General features: G+C 42.5%; 1 protein-coding gene across 1 annotated transcript in view; it reads left to right on the forward strand.

Annotated features, from left to right (window-relative positions):
• ROR1 (receptor tyrosine kinase like orphan receptor 1) overlaps positions 1-18,645 on the forward strand; it is a 416,741-nt gene that overhangs the window by 353,273 nt on the left and 44,823 nt on the right. The window lies entirely within an intron of this gene.

Here is an 18,645-nt window from a genome sequence, read left to right on the forward strand (position 1 = left end):
ATTAAAACATTCAAGCAAGATCCCATTCAGTTTATAAGTCATTAATAATTCATAATAAATGTAAACGTTGTAAACCTGGCCTTTCTGTATTTAGCAGTATAGCAAAATGGTAAAGAATTAGACGGACCTGGCCAGGCGCGGTGGCTCACGCCTGTAATCCCAGCACTTTGGGAGGCCGAGCCAGGCAGATCACGAGGTCAGGAGTTCAAGACCAGCCTGGCCAACACGGTGAAACCCCATGTCTACTAAAAGTATGAAAATTAGCTGGGTACGGTGGCACATGCCTGTAATCCCAGCTACTCCAGAGGCTGAGGCAGGAGAATTGCTTGAACCGGGACTCGGGAGGCAGAGGTAGCAGTGAGCCAAGATCATGCCGCTACACTCCAGCCTGAGCTACAGAGCGAGACTCCGTCTCAAAAAAGAAAAGAATTAGATGGACCTGATCCTAACGCTCATTCTGATGCTCAGATCAAGGGGAAAATGAGGAGGCTTTTTAGGCCTTGGTAAATCAGAGTTAACAATACCTGGTTAACAAGCCCAGTGTTGCAGTGAGAGTGAAATGAGATAATGCATATATAGCACTTACTCCTCCATGTGACTCATGGATGAAAGCTATTGATATTTCAACTGTTCTAGGCTATGTAAATTTTAAAAGATTCATGTTTAGATGACACGTGAAGGTCCAGCACATGGACTGTAAATGTTGTCATGGTTTGACAGTATTAATGAAACACTTCATCGTGTGTCAGCCAGCCTCACCTTGACAGGTCATCTTTGGCTGGCTAACCCGAGGGCCAATGTGAAAAGGACATTTCACTGAGGACATGATGGGGTTGCCTTGTTTTTCTTGCTTCTTAAAGAGCCATTTCAATTAACTTTTTTCACACATATTCCTGACCCCTTGGCCTCCCAGTAGAAAGCTATACGTGCGCAACGGGAATTTTGGCGTTTATTGTTTAGCCAATGGGGGAATGTGGTCCCCCTTTTACTGCCTTTTTCAGCCCACTCCCCCCAGTTGAATTTTTCTGATAGGCAGTGGGAGGGAAAGTATATACCCCCATAGTTGTATTTTTTTTATCCTTATTCATGATTCTCAACAGCTTTTTAAAAGTGATGGCTGGCAGCCAGGTACGGTGGCTCATGCCTGTAATCCCAGCACTTTGGGAGGCTGAGGCAGACAGATCATGAGGTCAGCAGTTCCAGACCGGCCTGGCCAACATGGTGAAACCCCGTCTCTACTAAAAATACGAAAATTAGCCAGGCGTGGTGGCGGGCGCCTGTAATCCCAGTTACTTGGGAGGCTGAGGCAGGAGAATCACTTGAACCCAGGAGGTGGAGGTTGCAGTGAGCCCAGACTGCGCCATTGCACTCCAGCCGAGGTGACAGAGCAAGACTCCATCTCAAAAAAAAAAAAAAAAAAAAAAAAAGTGATGGCTGGGGGCCTATAGTCTATAATCTGAGCTGACCTATATCCATGGCACATGTGTTAAAGGTGGAACCATAGTAGGTCAGGACAGCCATGTAAGGTGTAGGTGATAATATCCTGACTTTGGAAATGAAATGGATGCTTAAATGGCTAAGTAATTATTTAAGGCCACATGGGTAAGAAAGGGCAGAGCTAGGATTTGAACTCTGGTTTATTTGATTCCAAAGCCCTTGCTCTTGGATACTGTGACTTAGAGTTTTTCAAATGCCACTTTCTTAAAAAGGGGTCTTCTAGAAATAAAAACTTTTTTTTTTCTTTTTCTTTTTTTTTTTTGAGATGGAGTCTCGCTCTGTCGCCCAGGCTGGAGTGCAGTGGCGCAATCTCGGCTCACTGCAAGCTCCGCCTCCCGGGTTCACGCCATTCTCCTGCCTCAGCCTCTCCGAGTAGCTGGCACTACAGGCGTCCGCCACCACGCCCGGCTAATTTTTTTGTATTTTTAATAGAGACGGGGTTTCACCGTGGTCTGGATCTCCTGACCTCGTGATCCACCCACCTCGGCCTCCCAAAGTGCTGGGATTACAAGCGTGAGCCACCGCACCCGGCCAGAAATAAAAACTTTTAAGAAAAGGCAAACTTTCAGTGGTGGAAATGTGTGTGTTGTGGCTGTTCTCCAAAGAGGCAATGTGCACTGGGCCTCCACGTAGGGAACTCCCTTTGCTGAGTCTTTAAAGGAACCTACTGGGTCGTGATGATTATTATTAATAAACCCTAATATCCAGAGAGCAGGATTCTTTCCCATGAACAGGACCGTGGAAAGGCTGGAGTTGGGGGGGGCCTAGGGAGTCAACAGTACAAAGGAGGCAGTAGGGTCATGGAGAGCGCTGTGTGGGGGCAGTGAGGAATTGCTACGGGGAGCCTAAAGCAGCATTGTCCAGTGGAACCGCATACGTCATCTTCAGTTTTTAAGAGCTACATTTTAAAAAGTAAAAACGAATGAAAGTAATTTTAATAATCTATTTTTAACCCAAAGATCCAAAATATTTTCATTTTAATGTATAATAAATATAAAAATATGAATGAGATATTTTACTCTTTTTTTTTTTCTTTGGTACTAAGTCTTTGAAATCCAGAGTGTATTTTGCACTTGCCACACATCTCAGTTTGAGCCCACCACATTCAAATGCTCAAAAGCAGGTACGTGTGGCTAGTTGCTACCATACTGGACCATGTAGGTCTAATGGTAACAATGGCGCTGCAGCCTCCTTGACCCAGCAGCACTCACTCTCCTCCACCCCACTTTATTTTCCTGCATACACTTAACACCTGCCAGACTATATATTTCCTTTATTTGTTTATAGTCTACCTCCCAGTATTATTTAGGGTTCAGTCTAAGTTGGTGTAATAAATGGATGGATGGATGGATGGATGGATGGAGAATGGCTTAATCAAGGTAGAAATTGGAAATTGATTTCCCTCCAGTCTGGAGGAGGCTCTCCATAGCTGGAAGGGTATCTCTGTTCCCAGTGTTCGCCTTAACATCCAGCCTCAGTCTATCTTATTCCTCTGCCAGCCTCAACCTGTAGTGTTTACCTTGTTCTAGATGGCTTCTTTAGCGTTTCTCTTCATGGCCACACTCCAGTCAGGGGGATACTTTTTTTTTTTTTTTTTTTTTTTTTTTTTTTTGCTCAGCCCTATCTTCTTTCTTTTCTTCTTTCCCTTCCCTTCCTTCCTGTCTCTCTCTTTCCCTGTCCCTCCCTCCCTTCCTTTCTTCCTTCCTCCCTCCCTCCTCCTCCCCTCCTTTCCTCCTTTCCTCCTTTCCTCCTTTCCTCCCTCCCTCCCTCCCTCCCTCCCTCCCTTCCTTCCGTCCTCCCTTCCTTCCTCCCTTCCTTCCTTCCTTCCTTCCTTCGTTCCTTCCTTCCTTCCTTCCTTCCTTCTTTCCTTCCTTTTCTTTCTTCCTCCTGTTTCTTTATTTTGGTAAGGATCTGACCCAGAGGTGGTACACCTTGATCAGAAGGTAAACACCTCCTTGATCAGAACATAGTAACATGACCATATCTAGCTGTGGTCTCCAGCTGGTGGTCAGTTAATGTAAGGAGTTCTACTATTAAAATTGAGAGAGAAGAGCAGATCTCGATGGACAACTAGAAGTCTCCACCACTGTCCCTCCCCCGGAATGTAAACTGCCATGAGGGCAGGGATTTTGGGATGTTTTGTTCAGTGTAGTAGACCCAGCAGTGGTGTACCAAGGGCTGGGCAGTGGGAACATCCACCCTGGCGGGGAAGAGTATTTTAAACAACACTGTTTGAATTGCCGGTGCATATTGGTAATAAAAGTGGACTAACTTATAATTGGTCTCATTATTGTTTTTAAATTATCCACAGAGTCTGCATCCAATATTGGCTGCACCAGAGCAGACTGCTCTGTTGCCCAGCCCTTGGTACACCACTGAGCCCTGGCGCCTAAAATAGTGGCTACTGATAGCAAGCACTCAATATCTGCACAATGAAATAGATCTACCTCTGCCTCTTTTCCTGCCATTTCTTCCTGACTTCTACCCTTGGAGAGGCAGCCTCACCAGGTAGTAGCCCTTATGGCATTTCATTATGGTTAGCTACTTCTTCCTCTTTAAACTGTGAGCTCTTTGAGCACCAGAACCTGCACCAGCTGCCACAACCTGGCACCGACCAGGTGCTCAATTAGTGCTAGTTGAAGGAACCAGTAAAATTCACTGAAGGCTGCTCCCCTTAGCCTCACTTAGCCTGCATTTAGTTGACTCCAAGCAGGAATTTTCTATCTGATTCTCTTTGTTTTGTCTGAACCCGAGATGTTGAGGCTGGAAATATAGTCAAGCTCCAATTTGTGAGCTAGCTTATGAGTCAGGTTAAGGAATTTACACTTTATCCTAAAAACAGTAGGAGTCATCAATGCAATTTAACCAGATGGAACTTTCATTAAAATGTAACTTAGTGATGTGAGGATGGGGAAGAAGGAACTAATTGGCCCTTTCTCTTCAGACCTCTTGACTTCAGCTTTCTGGGGACTGGCATTTCCACTGTTCTTCCACCATTTCTGAGGGTATCATTGGTTTACCCTCTCAATCCAAATGTTCCTCCGCGGTTCCCCATTTTGATGTTTAATCTTTGAGACATCCACTTATGTATTCATCCATCCTTCAGCAGTCATGTACTGGAAACCCTTAGGATGCATGCTCTGTAAGGCAGGGCGTTCTGCCTTGTCCACTGCTGTAGCCCCAAGAGTGGGAGGAGTGGGCTGTCAGTAGGCCACCAATAAATATCTGTGTTCTGGCTGACCCCCATATGCTAGGATACTGGAGATGAGGAACTGGAGAAGGCCCTTAAAGAGCACATCTGTCTCGTAGAGGACACAGAGCTGTCCTTCAAGCATTTGAACAATGTTCTCATTTCACTGGAGTCTTCTCCTCTCCAGGCTCACATCTCTAGCTCCTTCAATGATTCCTCTTGTGACATCATTTTAGTTCTTTTCCCCAACCTAGTCTCTTTGCTTTTAATGAATGATCACTGATGTATAGCCCTGATGACATCTGGTGTCCACAGTGGTGCCTGATGCTCCAGGTGAAGTTGAAGTTTGACCAGTAAGAGGGAAGAAAGAATGGCTCCTCCCTCATTTCAGAGAATACATCCTAGTCACAAGTGCCCCTAATGTCACTCAGGTTTTTGATAGCTATATTCCTTCACTGATCCAGTAGAATACGCTATCAACTAATGCACCATCTTGATTTACAACAGCAAGCCTCCCCTTACCTCGGTATCTGTCCTCACATGGTCTCCCATCCAGATTTGCTTTAAGCCTGCCACTCTGGAAGGGACACTAGAGATCATTTAAATAAAACATGTTATGGAAGTGGTTAATAGGCTACCTCTATGTCTCTGCAAATATTCCAAGCATAGTTTAGTGAGTATAATCAAAGACCAAAACGATGTTTGATCCTCATGGAGGGACACTATGTCTTGTTATACTAGTTCTGGGTTTTATTCATTTTGGCATTCAATGGATTTGTCTTTGACATGTTGGATTTAAGGACATCATTATTCTTGGAATTTAGAAAAGAACACTGAGCATGGCATGACATGAAGCCAACTTAGAAAACCCAAATTTGAATTCCATTTTTGCCACTTAACTAGCTGTGTGATCTTGGGAAAGTTGGTTAATCTCATAAAACCTCAGTGTTTTCATCTAATAAAGAATACTAATATAAACATAGAATGGACAGAAAAAGTACTAAAAATGTACAAACAGTTCATGTAATAACTAGTACAAAAGTTTTACAAACGTGAACATATGAAAAAGATGTTTAACTTTACTAAGGATAAAAAACGAGGTGTGATCTTAAAAAGTGATTATACCTAGCAGGTACTTTAACAGGCACTTGTAGGCATTGAGTGCAGAAAAATAGATACCCTTCTGCATTGATGGTAGAAATATAAGTCATAATAATTTTCTTAAAAGATATTTATAAATACATGTAAAAACTCTGAAAATGTGCATACTTTTTACCCCAAAATAATTCCACTTATTGTTTTGAGCCTAGAAAAATAATCATAGAGGTATATAAGGATCTATCTACAAGGATGTTTATCTCAACTTTTTTATAGATAATGATAAGTTGAATATAATGGTAACTGTGTAATTGTGGTCACTAAAAGTAATATTTTAGAAGAATACTTAATAATGTGGAAAATACATATTACATTAAAAAGAAAAAACTATGTCTAGTATAATTCCAATTTGCAAAAATAATTTGTGTGTTTATATGTATTCATACAGAATATATGCTACATATTAACCTTAATTATCTGTGGTTTGTGGATGTAGATGATTTTAATTCCCTTCTTTGTGCTTCTATTCTTCAAAATTGCCACAACAAGTATTAGTTTTAAAAGGGTGGAATGAGAATGCCCTGGGGTATCTTATAAGAATGTGATGAAAGTCTAAATTTAAATTATAAATTACATCATGCACATTTATTGTATTATTGTTAGATATTAGACTGATCTCAAACTTTGCCTTTCTTTTTCTCCCTTCTTCCCTTTCTCCTTCCCTCTCTGTCTCCATCTGCCCCTTTTTCTTTACTTCACTGTCTGATCTCTCCATTCCTTCTAGGCCCGGTTTTTTCCTGCTCCTTCCCTGGGGAGCATTGCTCAGCTGCCCCTAGGATTCAGAGTCAAATAGTTTGCTGACCCTGGTCTGAAGCTCAGTTGACCAAACTGAGCAAGAAGTGCACAAGTTTCTTGCATTTCCTTCCAGACTTCTAGTAGCCCTGACACACATCCTGGACTAATCAAGACTATGTGAAACGTACGCCCATCAGTTCAGAGTTGAGCTCTTGTCATATAGGAGCAAATTACCAACTTCTCAAAAACTGCCGGGGGTGGGAGAGTGTTCTTTCCTTCTGCAACCCAAGTGCTGGACGCCTCTGCCTTCCAACACTACTCGAAAATAGCTTTGTCAAACAAAGCATGAACACTAGGAGTTTCTGACGTTTTCATAACTATGAGCATATGATTTGCAGTTCATATTGAATAACGATGTAAGAAATCTGCCAAGAAAGCTCCAAATACTATTTCCAGCACTGGTTCATAACCAGTTACAGCTGCCTCACCACAGAATGTGAGCACAATAGACTACCATGTTCCATGGTCTCTTGCTTGCAAAGTTTGTATTGAGTTACTAGGAGTCATTCTAATGGGGGAAGTCACTCTCCTGGAAAGCATTTAAGATGAATAAAGAGAAGGGTTTAATGTTCTAATGAAAAAATTTGTCAATATTTAAATCAAACGTGTGAACACTAAACGTTTTTACATATGTTTGCTGTGGAGGTTTCAAGGCGGGCTTTGGCTTTCCAGACTCAAATAAAGTAGATAGATGCACTGTTAAACTTTCGAACAATGACAAAGAAAAACATGGGGTAATTGCTTCACTCAAAGCCTGCCAGGAGATTAATTGCCTAAGAGATGTATTTTGTGCAGTATCCAAAAACTGCAGAATCTACAGGAGTGCCCTGCTTTCACTAGGAGAAAACATATGTCACCTCTCACCAAAGATGTTTATGTCTTTTCACAAACCTGTCTTTTTTCAGCCTAAAAACATTCCAACTGGAAATGACTACAAAGCTGGGAGTTGATAGGTTAGGGGTGTTTAGTAAAGCTTCAAATACTCTCATGGAGTCAGATACGATTCCGTACTATGAGCCCCACATAACAGCAACCTGGGCCCAGGGATTGTGAAGCCTTTTCATTTCTGGTTAATCAGTGGGTGAGGTGGGGAGCCATGAGCCTGCCTTGGACCCGCCAGCTCCAAAACTAAAAGACTAAAGTTACAGGGCTTATGGGGAGCTCGCCTAGTGCACTTAAGAAATAGGAATGGAACTTGCCTTGTTACACCTTTGGGATTGTATTCAAATGAGGGCTTGCTAAAGGCTGATGGTGTTGGAATCTGGAGGAGGTCTGTGTAGCCATAGCAGAGAAACATAGAGTGCACTTTTATAAACATTTATTTGGTGCCTTCTACAAACCAAGTTATATGTACTCGACTCTGCTGGGAGTGAGACTGGGGTTGCATTACTACTACATGGATAAGTAAGAACGGTTGCTGTATTTCTGGAACATTCTGCCTGGTAGAGGAACAGACTTCTCAACAAATAATAATTATACAGTGAAGGATGCTAGAGAGCACATATTTTCTCATGAACTAATCTGAAAGTTTCAGGAAAGCATCTTAAAGGAGATGAGACTGAACCGAAACTGGAAGGATAAGGGAGAGAGAGCCAGGTGAAGAAAGATGAGAATGGATTTCCTGGAAGGGAAATAGCCAAGTCACAAACATCAGTGCCAGTGTGATATGTTCAGAAACTGTAAGCTGTTCTTTAATACCAGGACCTGAGGACCAAGAGGGGCAATGCAGGAGACTGGGCTGAAGATGTCCGTGGGGCAGTTATATAGGGACCTCATGATTGCCGTTAATGTGCTAGGACTGTTGCCAGTGGACTTTATACAGTAGAGAGTCACTGAACATTTGTAAGAAAGAGATAATGTGATCTACCTATTAGCTCATCATTCTATGGCAACAGGAAAAATCAATTTACAGGCCAAGAATGGAGGTAGGGAGACCAGTTAGGGGACTCCTGCAGCCATCTTGGTGGGATATATTGAGAGCTTACACTAGCGTAACCATAAAAGGTTAGAATTGGAAAGAACATATTATACAGTTCAACTTCCATATTATACAAATGGAGTAAGTGAGGACAAAGAGGGTAAGTGACCTATCCAAGGTTGCATGGAAATAACCTTGTTGGCAGCCAAAGTGGGACCAAGACCCTGGTCTTCTCATTTCCAGTCCAGCAACTTTTCCACTCAGCAATGCCAAGTTCAGTCCCAGCATCATGCTTCAGTTAGGGAATGCCCTAGAGAAACTTGAAATGCACTTGGCTAGCATTTTTCCTGGCCCTATCTAGGAAGTGAGAACAGTCCTTGTTGGATGGAGGGACCCTGAATCCAGCCAGGCTGCCTGGGAGGGATCTTTTCTGTTCATTGTCTTTCTGGCTTTAGGTACCTCCCACATCTTCCACCCTCTTCTTCTCCTCTAAAAGTCCTTCTTCAGCCATTGCTTACAAATTCTCTCCCTTCTGCTGAGTCTAGGCAGTGTAGAACAAAACCTAGCACCTTTTTTCAAGTTCGTTTCCTCAGTATTTTAACCTATTGTATCATTGTTAAGCACTTGGGCAATTTTGAGGATGAATAATCCAATAAAATCGAACTGTTTCCATCTAAACTCCTTCCACACCTTACATGGCAGTGTTATTTGTGCAAATACTGTTTTGTGTTGTCTCTTTTTCACTAAATCATATATGTACACATTTCAAAGCTGTTGGCTTTATTATATATTTCTTATAATGGACACTGCAAGAAATTTGGAGCAAGACCTAAGGTTTTGGGAAAGAGACTTAATCTCTGGACCTAATTCCTCAACTATAAAATGGAGATAATGCAACCTACCTGGAGGGGTTCCTGGTACAAGGTAGGTGTATAGTAAGCTTTCATCTCTCTCTCTTTCTCTGTCTCTCTCTCCTCTTTCTCTCTTTCTCTTTCCTGTGTGTGTGTCTGTCTCTTTCTCTGTCTCCTCTCTCTCTTTTGGTTGCTTCTGGTTTGGGGCCATGTAGTATTTTCATAAACATGTATGATCACAAATTATATCCATGCTGAAAGTCAAAGGGAATTTTTTTGATGTCTACCTCGAGGCCTAGAATACTGTTGAGCGTAGAATAAAATCTCAATAGGGCATAATGGTAGGAAGAAGAAATGAAGAGGAGAAAAAGAAGAAACCATCTTAACTTGAAAACCAAATTAGCTGAGATGCTTGTGAGCTTCCAATCTCATACAGGCATTCTAATAACAAGTATTCACTTACTGTGGACCCAAGAATTGCCAGATGGCTTGTGAAGAACATCAGCCTCAGCAATCACACAGATTTCCACCTTAGATGGCCTTTTGCAGCCTTTGGAGGATGGATTGGAAGAGTGGAAGGTTGGAGGCAGGGCTCTCAGTGAGGGGCAGCTGAGAGGTGGTGGGGACCTGAGCCATGAGGGAAGAAAGTGGTCAAATTCAAGAATTCCTTTGGAAGCAAATTTAGTCTTCAAGGTTGCTACTCTTAGAAGCTGCCCCTCTTCCTCTTCTCATTATTTCTTCCATTTAGCAAAACTAAATGCATGGGGAGGCCAGGTATGGTGGCTCATGCCTGTAATCTCAGCACTTAGGGAGGTCAAGGTGGGAGGATTGCTTGAGTCCAGGAGTTCAAGACCAGCCTGGGCAACATAGCAAGACCCTGTCTCTACAAAAAAAAAAAAAAAAAAGTAAAAAAACTAGCCAAGCATGGTGGCACAAGCCTGTAGTTCCAGCTACTCAGGAGGCTGAGGCAGGAGGATCACTTAAGCCTGGAAGTTTGAGGCTGCAGTGAGCTATGGTCTCACCACTGCACTCCAGCCCAGGTGACAGAGTGAGATCCTGTCTCAAAAATAAGGAAAAATGCATGGAGAGGTTGGGTGGCTGGGGTGGGGAAGTAGAGAGATTGACTACACATTTCAGATTACTAGAGGATCCCTCTTTGCTGCCACCACACAGTAATTAAAATAAAAAGTGGGAGAGATTTAATTCACTTATTAAACATTTATTTATTGAGTATCAACAACTTGATACTTAATAGGCACTATTCTGGCCATTAGGGACATAGTAGTGACCAAAACAAAGTTCCTATTCCCATGAAGTTTGTTTATAAACAATAAACAATTGAATATATCAATACAGAGTATGCCTGATGAGACTAAATATTAACACAATAGGTAATAATCAAGTAAGGGTCGGGGGAAAGTGGCAGGGCATGAGGTCAGAGAAGCGAGGTGAGGCAGGAGAAGATGATGTAAGGATATTGTAAAGATGCCAGTTTTACTTAGCATGACAAGGAAAGCCTTTAGGAGGATTGAAACAGGAGGAACAGGACAAATCTGTGCATTACAAATTAATCATTATTTTAATGTGAATTGCTGCTTCTGCAATTATAAAAATTTGTAAGATTCTACCTGTGACATGGGCATCTCTGTATTGCCTTTGGGTGGTTGCTGGAGTTGAGGGTACAGAGAGGCATTAAACTCACCATTGCTTTTTATGGAGGCCAGTAGTCTTTTGTAACCACCATCAGCAGAAGGAACGGGAAACAAAGCTGAGATGAGACAGAAAAGCAAGAATTGGGTATTGGGTTTCACCCCACTTCTGAGTAGTAAGATGAAATTAAAACCCTCCTAAGATGTCCCTGAATTCCATTTACCACTCTTTCCACAAACCTTCTCTTTTTTCACTCCATGGCCAAAGGCATAAAAGGAAAGAAAAAAAAATCAAAGCAATTCCAGTAACATTTGTGGTCGAAAATCTGCCTAGATTGGTATGTGTGAATTTCATATTATTCTAAAGTCCCATTATTCTTAATAGGCAATTTTAGGGGGTGGTTTGAATGCCTGATATTTGGAGAACTGCCAAAGCACTTCCAAGGGGTCTCTAATAAGAACTCGGGGGCCCTGAACTCGGGGACTCCAAGTGTCACCTATGCATTTCCAGCTTCAGCCTAACCTTGGGGGCAAAGCAGGCCCTTAACAGAGGAAAAGTAAAAACATCCAAAGCATTCTTAGAAGGTGCAAGGCCGCCCTACCATGAAAACCTCAGTAAATTGAAGACAGTAAAAAATCACTCATTCTTTTGATTAGCAATCTTCTGTATTCTTGCCAATACCGTACTAGTGCAGTCCTATCATTTCAAATGTGTGTTTAAATAGGAATAAAATATATTACACACATAATTTTCCCTCAAGTTACATTTGTGAGATACAAGCCTGGGTAATTCTGCTCCTGTTCTAAGTGAAATGCAAACCCTTGTGTTTCCAAACATCACCATGAAGCACAGCCAATACCTCCCTTTTTCTGAGTTGGACACAAGTAACTCTTACGTGCTGCTCTGGAAACTATGACAGAACGTTATTCATCTGTTTGTTTTAATAGCCAAGGGGAAAAAACTTCAAAATTTTGATTTAATTTTTTAAAGAAAAAAGGTGGTATGAAACAGGTCGAGGGACTCTTTAGCTAAGCGAATAAATGTTAACCAAATTGTCACTGACCAGATGTGGGAACCAGCATGTGATATTCGACACCGTCACCTCAAAATTGCTTATGCTTACAAAGGCATTCCAATAAAAGAAAAAGGGATGTAAGGGTTAGCTGAATTCTCAACCCTATAGATTTAAGGCTTCTCTGTGAGTCGTTGGCCCTCTGGGTTGACATGCCTTGATTGGCTCCCTTTGAAAACTGACCTTAAAGGTCAAGTATGTTAACACCTACTTTTTGATGCCCACTTTCAGACCGGTCTTTAGAAAGCAGAGTTTGTGAGATAACTTCAGGATCACATATTTAACCTGTAATCTCTTGACCACAGCCAGCCTGAGGCAAAGTCTGCGTTTCGTGCTCCCGACAGCTCCCCTCCCTGGATGCCCACCCTCCCCAGCCATCCCTTTCCTTGTCTTTGCCTATACCTATCCAGAGATGCTCCCTCTCCCAGGGCCATCATTTCAAGGTGTGTGCAGCTAGAGCTGATAAGATTCAAATGATGCCCCCTCCTCCTGGTTAGCAGTTAACTTAAGGTTGCTTCCAGGCTTGAAGTCTCCCCGGGAAGAGGAAGGAGGTAGGTTGGAATAGGACGTAACTTTTCAGACCACCTCCAATTATAATCTGTTCTTAAAGTTTCTGTGTCTCTGATCTTCTGTCCACATTGGAATAATTCTGCATCTTTTACTTGGATCTTTAATTTTATAACGTAGCCCCATTTTTATTAAAAGCCAGGGCTAATTTTACCTTAAGAGATCTGTTTGCCCCTCCCAAGGGTGAAGAACCCCACCTCTGAAGTGGGAAGCTTCACACTCAGCTCCAATTATGTGGCCATGCTTTTAACCAGATCTGCTAATAGGTGGCCTGATTCACAAGTTTTAAAAAGGACTGTTTTCCATTTATTCATGGCCGTGATGGTCTTTTGGGAAAGCATTAGTAAGTTGTGTTTGCTTGGGTAAAGAGAAATGACTATCTACCTGACAGAAAATAACTCCCACTTTAATAAACTGCTCACTGAGCAAACCTATGGACCCTCCATCTCTTTGAGCTGTGTGATGACTTTCCTTCAAGGGTTTTAGGGGCAGCCATCTTGATGTGATTTCCTCTCCATGGCTCAAAACAGGGTGTATGAAAGGGGCGGGGGGGATAAATTCAGAGGTCAGAGGTGTTGGGCTATTTAATTCACTGCACTCTGTCCCTATGAGGCTGCCATGCTGTGGGATTGCCGAGTCCCTGTCCCTGGCATTCAATTTGAAGAGCCGTGAGAATCAGAACAAAAGAACCTGCTGATACTAGTAAACTGCTCATGCTTATATCAGATTAGTCTGCTTGGAAGTGACTTACAAAGCTACCCCCAGTACCTCCCCCACCTCGAGGCTTGAATTTGCAACCATTGGCCCTCTTCCAAGGTCCCTCTACCTTGGCCCTTGTGTAAATGATATAATCTTTTTTAATTAAGGTGGAATTCACATAACATAGAGTTCACCATTTTATTTTATTATTTATTTTATTCTCGTTATGTTTTAAAGAGATGGTCTTGCTCTGTCACCCAGGCTGGAGTGCAGTGGTGTGATCATGGCTAACTGCAGCCTCAAACTCCTGGACTCAAGCAATCCCCCTGCCTCAGCCCCCTGAATAGATAGGACTACATGTGTGTGCCACCATGCCCTGCTAATTTTTTTATTTTTATTTTTGTAGAGACAGAATCTCACTATGTTGTCTGGGCTGGTCTTGAACTCCAGGCCTCAAGCGATCCTCCCATCTTGATCTCCTAAAGTGCGGGGGATAATAGGCATGAGCCACTGCACCTAGCCAGAATTAACCATATTAAAATAAATAAGTCAATAGTAGTTACTATATTTATAATGTTGTATAACCACCACATCTGTCTGGTTCCAAAATATTTTCATCATCCCAAAATAAAATTCCATGCCCGCTAAGCAGTTACTTCTTATTCCTCCCTATCCCCAGCCCCTAGCAACCACCAATCTGCTTTTCTCTAAAGACTTACCTATTTTAAATATTTCATATAAATGGGATCATACAATATGTGCCCTTTTTGTTCAGCTTATTTCTCTTAGCATGTTTTTGAGGCTCTCCCACATCGTAACCTGTTTCAGTACCTCATTCATTTTTCGTGGCTGAATAATATAGTCTATTGTATGTATCTACCACCTTTTGTCTATCCATTCATCTGTTGATGAACACCTGAGTTGTTCCCACCTTTGGACTATTGTGAATAGTGCTGCTCTGCACATTTGTGTAGAAGTGTGTGTTTGAGTACCTGTTTTCAATTCTTTGGTTTAAGTGAGATTTTACAGTCAGGAAAGTCCCTCTGCATCCATTCTCTTCTCATTAAGAAGAGGTAGGAGGCCCGGCGCGGTGGCTCACGCCTGTAATCCTAGCACTTTGGGAAGCCAAGACAAGTGGATCATCTGAGGTCAGGAGCTCAAGACCAGCCTGGCCAACATGGTGAAACCCTGTCTCTACTAAAAATACAAAAATTAGCCGGGCATGGTGGCACACGCCTCTAATCCCAGCTACTCAGGAGGCTGAGGAAGGAGAATCGCTTGAACCCAGGAGGTGGAGGTTTCATTGAGCTGAGATCACGCCACTGCACTCCAGCCTGCGCAGTGGGAGCGAGACGCCATCTCAAAAAAAAAAAAAAAAAAAAAAAAAAAGGAGAGATAGGCATTTTAACTGCAATTATCCCCAAAAAGAATATTTTAGGGTCAAATTTGTCAGTACCGATCAGTTCAGCTATGCCTGCCCATGCCCTGTATATTCTGATGAGGAAGAAAATGGCTTCCAATTTAGAGGATACTCCTGGTATGGAGAAGGGTCCACGTTGGTGGGCTACCCTGGGACAGTCTCCTCATCTCTTCTAGTTCTATTGGCCGGTCAGTGGTAAGGTGGGTGCTAAACAGATAAAATAGTATATGAAACTGGAAATCTGTGGAATGGTTTAATGAAAGTACCGGGAATGGGTGGGGTTAGTGAGTGACTAACTTTCCAGGGAAGGTAGGGGCATTTGGACCTGAAAGATGAGAACATTCACAAGGTGAACGAAGGGGCGGAGGGCATGCCAGCCCTCAGGATGAGCGTGGGTCAAGCCATGTCAGCATGGAAGTGCATCCTGTGGTTTGAGACTAGCAAAATCATCCACATGACTGGTACCATCAGGCTCGTAGGCTTGTCTGGCAGGGAAGGAAGCTGGAAAAACTGGCAAGAACTAGATGATGAAGTCTCTGCAGAACAGCATCTCCTTTCCTTGCTCTGCAGTGGTTCCTAGATGGGCACTCCTTTTGCTGCTGCACTGTTCCACGATCCCTCTTAGCACTCTTCAAGCATCCCTCATAAGCTCCTTGCCCTGGAGAAGGAGGAGACCCTGGAGGTGGATTACAGACCACATTTGCGTTTCCCAATCCCATGGCAGAGAATATGGCAGGTCGTAGAGGCTGGCAACATGGTAACTCAATTACCTTTATGAGAAACATGAGTTCCCATCACAAAGCACCCCTGCACCTTGACATCATGGTGAGGTAGCGGCGCATGCTGGTGCCAGCCACTGTGATGAATGGCCAAATTCCATTTGCCCTTTCACAACGCACTTTTCTTCTCCATTGAATGCAGCCTCGGGCACGCTCATTGCAAGTGCCCTTGCACTTTTGCTGCCTTACCACTTGCTTCATGTTTTTAATTTGCTGAGCATGGAGTGAGGCAGGAAGACTTCAGCGATGAAAGAAGTATGAGCTGGAAAAAAGCGTAAAGCTGATTAATGCTGGAGGAGCATTTGTTCCCCTCCAGCCAAAGCCAGTGGGGAAAAATGGAAAAGAAAGAAATGTGATTTTGACTTTATGTTTAAAAGAAAACCTTTTACCACCCAGTATACACCAAAGCTTCTCCACAGCAGAAAGCCCCTGTAAGCAGTGCAAAAACTCCATCGCCAAACCACTTGGAAAGGAGTTATAGAGTGTGGTTAGAAACACTATTTAGGGCAAATCTAGCTCTTCTACTTGCTGTGTAACTTTGGATAAGTTCTCTATGCTTTCTGAATCGCACCTTTCTCATCTGTAAAACGGGAATAATTACATCTTTACCTTTTTTATAAGATTGTTGTTGGGATTAAATGATTTAGTATCTGTTTTATAAGTATAAAAACTTAGCAGTATCTGGTACAGAGTCAACACTCATTACAAGGTGTCTTTCTCGAGTAGGCTGATTTAACTCAGAGTAGTATTGAAACGCAGAACATAGTTACAGACCTAACAACATGGGATGGTGGCCTCACCTTGAGTTTCAGTTTACATCCTAGCTCCACCACTGACTGGCTTTGTGAATTTGAGCAAGTTACTTAACTTCTCTGAATTTGAGTTTCTCCCTCATAAAATAAGGATAATAGCTCATCAGGGGCTGCTTTGAAGAAAGCACCTAACACAGTACCCAGCCCAGAGCAGCAGACACTTAATACATGTTTGGTTTTTTTCAGTGTTGTGGTTCTCAACCACATTCAAATCGCCTGATAGGTTTCTTTCAGCATAGTTATCTAAGCCTCATCCCCAGAGACTATGATTTAATAGGTCTAAGGTGGGGCCTGGGCATTCGTATTTCCTAAAGCTTCTCAAGGAGATTCTTTCATTCTTTTTTTTTTTTTTTTTTTTTTTTTTGAGATGGAGTCTCACTCTGTCACCCAGGCTGGAGTGCAGTGGCATGATCTTGACTCACTGCAACCTCCACCTTCTGGGTTCAAGTGATTCTCCTACCTCAGCCCCCTGAGTAGCTGGGATTACAGGCACCTGCCACCACACCCAACTAATTTTTGTATTTTTAGTAGAGATGGGGTTTCACCATGTTGACTAGGCTGGTCTTGAACTCCTGACCTCAGATGATCCACCCGCCTCGGCCTCCCAGTGTGCTGCCAAGGCGATTCTCATAAGCAGCCAAGACAGAACCACTCCCCAGCAGATAACAGTACATACTGGTTTTGGGGGTTTTTTGTGTTCTTTTTAAAAAATCTGTCTCCCAGGAGACTGAACAGGATAGTGGGAATTCTGGGAATAGTCAAAAATTTAATACACCTGCAGTTCTAAGCCCTTGATAAGAAATGTGCAGCCAAGGAATTGCATTCCATTTTATTCTGAAAAAAAGTATTCAAAGAGTCTTTTTAAGAGTCTTGAACTGGAAAGGTGGTAAGAAGTTTAGCCTAAGCCTCACACATAAAATATGGGAACTCCCAGTAGGTTGGGGATTTATATCTGGGGGTAATTCCAGGGTTTTGTCCTCCCAAGAGATATAAATTGAAGCCTTGAGAGTTTAATGTGGGGGAGAAAGAAGTGTTCTCATAATGACACCTTAAAAATCCAGGGCTCTGCTAATGCCTAGGGATAGACAAGCATCATCTGTAATAGCAGGGGGGTGGCATGGGGGTGTATTCTGGTCTCTGTACTTAGGTTTCCAAGATCCAAGTGTAGGTCATCAAGAACCTTCTTTCTCCCCATAGGTTTATGGTATTAGTTACCCAATAAAAGTTGGGTTAATTTTACAACCCAAGTAAAATTTAAGCCAAAAAGGCTTCAGCATTACTCTAGGATTTATGAAAGTAAACATGTAGAGTGCTTGCAGGATTGTGCAACAGTAAAATTTCAATGTCTTTATGTCAGGTATATTATATATTCATTTGTATGTGTATTTAAAGGTTAAGTTTTTAAGAGCTTGCAATACAAACTATTTTCAGTACTAAACTGAAGATACTTCCCCCACCTTCACCTTTAAAATGATTCTTTTAATGAATGGGAGTAGAGAGAAGCAGAAAATTAGTGTCCTATCAGGTGATTTTTCCACTTGGTTTGCTGCTATACTTTGACTTTCTAGACTCCTACACTAGACCTTCAAGCCAGGAAGTGCAGCACCATAGCACTAACCGCAGTCTCTCTTACGATGTGGGAGCTTAGTAAATAACTGTCTTTTAAATAAATGTCCTCTTTGGTCATTGTAAATACTTTAAGAATAGCCATATATTATCTCTACAATTTAAAAAAGCTTTTGCATTATCTGATGGGATCGTCATGACTTTCCCTTGTAGGGCAGAGAAGTCAGTTACTGTGTCCAACTTGTAGATGAGAAAATTGTGGCTCAGAGGACTCAGATACCTTGCCTAAGGGTGCCCAAATGTTAAACTCAGGAAGAGAATTTTGTTCTCCTGACTTTGCTCTGAGGGATTTTTACTTAGAAGAAACCAAACAGGAAAAACGGTATTTTTTTTTTTTGAGATGATATATTGACGAGGAGCGTCCAGGGTTAAAGTCAACCCACACACGTGGCAGGCAGACTTTGGTCTGGCTATGGTCTGCCTTTGAGAAACAGCTGGATGTTCTGCACTCGAGGGATCTTGTGCTCATCGTAGGCCCTCATGGGAGACGGTAGCCTCTGCCCTTTCAGGTTGAGCCTGCCATCTTGGGTCTTCATCTCCAGCCTTAGATCTCCAGTCCTTTTACCTGGCACATGAATCATGTCATTTCTGGTGTCCCTCTGTCTTCAAGA

Source organism: Nomascus leucogenys, chromosome 5, assembly GCF_006542625.1.
Source record: "Nomascus leucogenys isolate Asia chromosome 5, Asia_NLE_v1, whole genome shotgun sequence".
Taxonomy (NCBI): domain Eukaryota; kingdom Metazoa; phylum Chordata; class Mammalia; order Primates; family Hylobatidae; genus Nomascus; species Nomascus leucogenys.